The sequence below is a fragment of the Bactrocera dorsalis genome, chromosome 1 (assembly GCF_023373825.1).
Source record: "Bactrocera dorsalis isolate Fly_Bdor chromosome 1, ASM2337382v1, whole genome shotgun sequence".
In the NCBI taxonomy this organism is placed as follows: domain Eukaryota; kingdom Metazoa; phylum Arthropoda; class Insecta; order Diptera; family Tephritidae; genus Bactrocera; species Bactrocera dorsalis.
Window position 1 is genome coordinate 106,059,515 of NC_064303.1, and position 6,000 is coordinate 106,065,514.

Below are 6,000 nucleotides of genomic sequence, written 5' to 3' on the forward strand. Positions count from 1 at the left end.
GGTAGTTACAAAGATACACTGTTATGAGGAAAACACGCCAGCTCATTTTCTTAACACTGATATATATGCGGTACAACGTCTGCCGGCAGTTCGATTATCTTTATATTATATGGGGCTGAGGGAAGTATTGGTCTGATTCAACTCAATGCTAACATTGCATGATATACCATTGTATGTCTATCCCTGAATTGCAATTATTGAATTATTTTTCGAAGAAAAATCAACTATAGGTATCGGGTTCCAAACACTCGGTACCTGAGCGCTTGAACAGTGTTTGTTGGATTTGAACAATTTTTGGTCATAAGGTGGCATAAAGGCATTATTCGTGCAATGTTTAATCCGTTATATTAATTGGTTCTTGTTTTGTGTACTGCAAAGTAAAATAATCAAGTGGAATTTAAAAGTGTGCGTGGTTACGTTCAACATATCCACAGAAATTTTCGATTCGATTCAGATTCAGTGACTGCGCTGACCAGGCCATTATCTAGATGCATTCTGCCTCATTAGCTAGTGTGCTCGTATGCTTTGGACTGTCCAAACGGCTGTTTTATGGGCATTTTCCAGCTTGAAAATGGTAATATGACATCCTTCAGTATACTCTGCTCTGTTCACGATGTCACTCATCAAATATATAAGACCGACACCATGGTAGGAAATGCAAGTCCATACCATAATGTTTAGCTGGAAAGTTTTGATAGTGTGATTATTGCGCTTGGAAGTGGGTGGACATACTTTCTGGCCTTGTTGCTTTACTATTTTCATGAACACTTGTGTATATTTTGGGCTGAAATCGTTTTTTTATAGATCGTGGAATAAATGCAGTGCTTTCAAAGGCCTTTTATTTGTCACACATACATATTTGTATACATTATATAAGCTAAAACTGTTTCCATAATCTATCGCTCATGTTAGAAACAAGTGTTATACGAATGGTTACGTGTGAAGCTTAATGTACCACTATAGCGCCTGCGCCACACAATCAAGCACACAACTAATAAACTAACCAACTTATGATCACTGCCCATCAGCAATAACCACCAATTCAATAAATTGCTAAACATTTTTACTACAACCAACCACACGCTACACACATGCGCAGCAGCCAGTAGTTGGCTTAAAGCCAACACATTAAAGAGTGTTTCAATTTGTTAACACGCCAAGTCAATACGAACAACAACAATACAACCGCACAACATTACGTTTCGCTCCACTTGCCAGCCATAAAAAATTAACAAACTATAATTGTCAGGTAATTTGAAATGTGAAAACTGTCACTGTCACATCAAGTGCGCATTTTTAGGACTTTAAGATGCTTTTTGCCACCAAACTGTGTATAAGTAGCGGCAACAAGCATCCTTGGCTCGTAGATATCAGGCGAGCGCGTCAAATTGTTTATGGCCTGTGTGTGGCGCGCACTTGGCAGGAGCAAAAACGGCGTGCGTGAGTATGTGCTATTGTGTTTTGGAATTTTTCATTTCAACTGAAATTGGAACTTTAATGCATTAAAGTTCCTGCTAAGCGCAAGCGTAGACCGACGTAACGCAGGCAGCTTTTTTCCGTCATAGCGCACATTTTTCTACACACAAACATATGTTGACATGCGACTACATGCAACTAGGATAACCTACACGCTACGGCGCTTATCCTTAGGGGGATGTTAAGTTATGTGCACGCTGTGGCAGTTCTTTTTGAAAGTGTTTTTTTGTAGCGTAATTCATTGGTACAATTTTCTAAAATAGCTAAACGCTCTCACAATCAAAACCATTCGAAATTCTTTTATTTGTAAGCATAGCTTAAGGTGTGTTCAGACAAGGTGAGTTCAGACAAGACGACTTTTGAAAATTGTTTGCAGTAGCAACATTTTTTCTTCATTATTTTCACTCATTTTTGTACAGCTGTAACTTTTTTTCAACTTCCCCGAATTTAATTATTTTTTTGGTCAAATGAAGCTTAAAGTCTCACCTTTGCAACACTATATGGTATGACACAATGTGATTGGTAGCACTGGAGATATACGACTGCAACGACATATAATGACAAAATACGAAAATACTTTTTCGACTACTCAATATAAAGCACTTGGAAATTTGCCGAAGATTATATATGTGACCTGGTCTACGGAAAGGGGGCTTAGGTGTCAAAAAATCAATTTATAACGAGAAACTGACGAAATGAGTTGTTTATTTTTAACAGCTGTTTCCCAGAAAACTAGTTTTCGCACGTTAGCTCCCTTTTCGTAGACCAGGTCACATATACCTTTAGCAGAAAAATTAAGAAAAACGCTTAATTTCCAAAAGAATTTTCCGTTTGTTGGACAAAATGAGTTGAAAAAGCCCTCTTCTTTGCCACGTCTAACCACACCCTTATATAAATACATACATACGTGTTTATTTTGCTGTTTAACGCTGTGTATACGATTGTAAACAACAGTGTTCTAAATGTTGTTGCAACATGTTGTTCGTACATATGTTTTGCCTGTTTGTTTGGGTGTGTGGGACTAGCATTTAACACCTCATGCCATGGCGTTGCTACCACATACCGCAAACGTGATTAACTCTTTAAATGGAATGCGGCAAGCGGAGTGCCTTTTTTGGACCTAGATGGCAGTCCATAATACTTGGAGTGTGAAATCTTACCGGCGCATAGTTGGGCATAAGTACAAATGCAGTTGTTGTAGGCCTTTAACGTACACTATAGTGTTGATTTGAGCGCATTCAGTTAACATTTAAGTTGTTGTCGTTGATCTAGTGTTAATTGCGCTGGTGGGAATTTTTGCCTTTCCAAGTTGGTTAATTGGAGAATTTCAAGTGTAATCGTTTTGTGTCTAAGCAATGTGCAGTTTGTGCGCAAGTGCCATACATATGTACATATGTATATGTACGAAGATTAAAGTGGTGACACTAAATAGCCCATATTTGTAGGGATGTTATTAACATTTTCTGTTTAAGTTGAATGAGTTATTAAGTAATGAGCGCTAGATTAGGTATTTTTTGAATATTTTCGCTCTCAATGTTTCTATTTTGTCATTGTCATGGTTTGAGGTTGTTTGATATGATTTTAAAATATCAATTTTTTCAAAGTCTCTTCAATCCTTTATCAATATTCATGTTGTCTCCGGGAAATATTCTTCTTCATACTAACACTTCTTTATTAAAGTATGTTTGCCAAGAACTTTCGAACAGCCTTGAGAACTTCTGTTTTTTTTTTTGTTTTAATTTCGGATAATTGTTTCTTATTAGCTGAAAGCAAAGATCGTACAACTTCGCAAGATAGTTGAAGAAGATACTGAGTAAAGTCTACTTTTAACCAATGATTCTTTGTCAGTTGACCCTTTATAGCAAACCCGGATCTACCAATGACGGTCAAGCTTTTGGATGCCTCTCCTTTACTGACGTAGACACCGCTTACGCGGTTATAGCCGAGTTAACAACAGCGCACCAGTCGTTTCTTCTTTTCTCTGCTTCCAACGACGGGTAGTGAATCGAATACCTGCAAAGCTGGAGTGTTCTTAGCTATCCAATAATCTTCTACAAAACCTTTTTATCTAAAACTCCTGAGACCGACTCATCAAATGATGTCATTGTCCATGCCTCAGCACCTTGCAGCAGGACGGGAATAGTGAAGGACTTGTGGAGTTTGGTCTTTGTTCGTCGAGACTACAAGACTTAGCCACTGTTTCTTGATTCGCTGAACTATGTTACTGCCGCCGTATATCTCGTACAGTTCAAGGCTCCACTGACTTCGGTATTCGCTGTTGCCAGTGCACAAAGAAAATCTTCCGAAAAAACTTTTACTCGAGCACTCATAAGGCCGGCTCATCAGTTGATGTTCTTGTCCATGCCTCAGCACCATGTAGCAGAACGGGAATAATGAAGGATTTGTAGAATTTGGTCTTTACCCGCCGAAAGAGGGTTTTACTTTTCAATTGCATCCAAACGTCGCTCTTGCCTTGCCTACAGTAGGCATACGATCCGGTTCCACTATCAGTTTTTATAATGGCACCGAGGAAGCGGAATCTGTCGCGGACTTGATATCATCATTGCCAATCTATATTTGGCTTCTGTTGAAGTGATTGACTCTTAGGTCTTCATATTTATAAAGTCTGACAAAGTGTGCAAGGTCGACCGCCTTAATGACCTTTTCTCGCAGTTGTGAGTTTCCATACCTTGCTTGTTTTCTTGTGAAGAGTGAGCATGCTTATGATGTTGTCTAAGATGTTAGCGCAAATAGAAGAGAGTGAGAGCAACGTTGCTATATTTCGGGTTTGAGACTTTTGAGCTTTTCTGCTTGTCATAAAAAAATGAAGAAAAGTTTACGGTTGACTTGAGCTCCAGCATCAACCATCTTTCGAATAACCATCTGTGCTCTTAAATTATATTCTATATCTAGACTAATTTTTCCAAAAAAGCGATCACACACATTTTTTCGTAGTTCCCACTGGCACCGTTTCCCTTAAGAGGGGTCACGGCAAATTAATGTTGTTTTTAATTTGTTGGTTGCTAATTTTTGCAATTCATATGAGAGATTTTTTTGTTTATAGTATTTTAATTAATTACTTTTTATCCATATTTTATTCTTGTCGCTTCTGCTCAGTGGTAGAAGCGAATTGGGCTTGGCATATATGCCTAGGGGATCGCCAGCGAGTGCTTTTTCACCGCAATTAGAGAGTCTATTACATTGCGGCGCTTTGACACTGCGATGGTAGCGGTGACAGAAGCTTTCGCTCAGAAAAGTCACCGCCGAATGATCCACGAAGGTGAGAATTGGTATTTGCTTTTATTGCTTTGCTGCAATTGGGGAGGGAAATGCAGTCAACCCTTTCAACCACGGGGCTACGGACCGCTGATAATTCACTGTACAATGATGCTATAAATGTGACTCGCTGACGAAAAAGGCGCTGTGAATTACAGAGCAATGAAAAATTTAATGAGAAAACAGTTTTTTTATAGCCCTAACTTCCATGGGGGTTGAAAATTTTGAGCCTGTCTGAAGGTTTTGCAAACTTTACACACAAATTTTGATAACAAAAGGTGATAATTTGAAAGTTGTTTTTTTCAGTTTGCAACCCTTAGAGCGGCTGCTAATTATAAGATTTTAGTTGCTTAGAAGTGATATTGCAAAAATTTTAATTTTTTCTTCCTTGCTTGTTCTATGCTGGTACTTTACTATCTACTTCGATTTCAGTCAAGACTTTTTGGTTCCAAATACATAACTCTTTACTTGATTCCGAGCAAGTTAGTTACAAGCAGTCCCAAATGTGACGGTATTTACACATTCTGCGGCTATAAACTCCCTACAGCATGGTATTAACCTCTGTGCGGCACTTAAAATTTGTACACCAACAAAAACTCAACCGAAAACTCCTTCAGAAAATGCACTGAAATAAAGAAATGCATTTCCTAGAAATCGTACAACTTCCATAATGGTTTTAATTAACACTTAAGCACGAAATGATGCTGCTTGTCGAAGAGTGATTGCGACGATGAAATGCCGTTGATGGCCAATGATTATTCATAAACCACCAGCAATGTCCACATACTGCGCACACTACTCAAGCAGCAGCCGGTAAGAAAGAAAGAAGAAGCAGCAGTGGTAGAGACAGCAGAAAAAGTGGTTGGAGCAGGAACGTAAGCACTTTAGTGCTATCGACGCAAATGCCACAGAGATTTTTTTTCGTTAACGCCGTAATGACTGACTACCCAGGGAGCTGGAAATAAATTTCGAAACAAAATGAAGAAAAAATCAAATAAAATGTGTAGTATAAGCAGGCAAATAAAAGTAGCGTGATTATCAATTGCACAGGTTGAGAATGCTGGACCGAGGCCCAGGCGCAGGCGCAGGCGCTCACACACAATTTAAATGTTACCATAAACAAGAGTAATTTGAAAGTAAGTGCTGGCGAATGAAACGCATGTAATGCACCAAAACCAAAAATATCACCAACAACAACAACAACATTTGATTTTTATGCATACAAATGGACAATCATATAATAAAGGT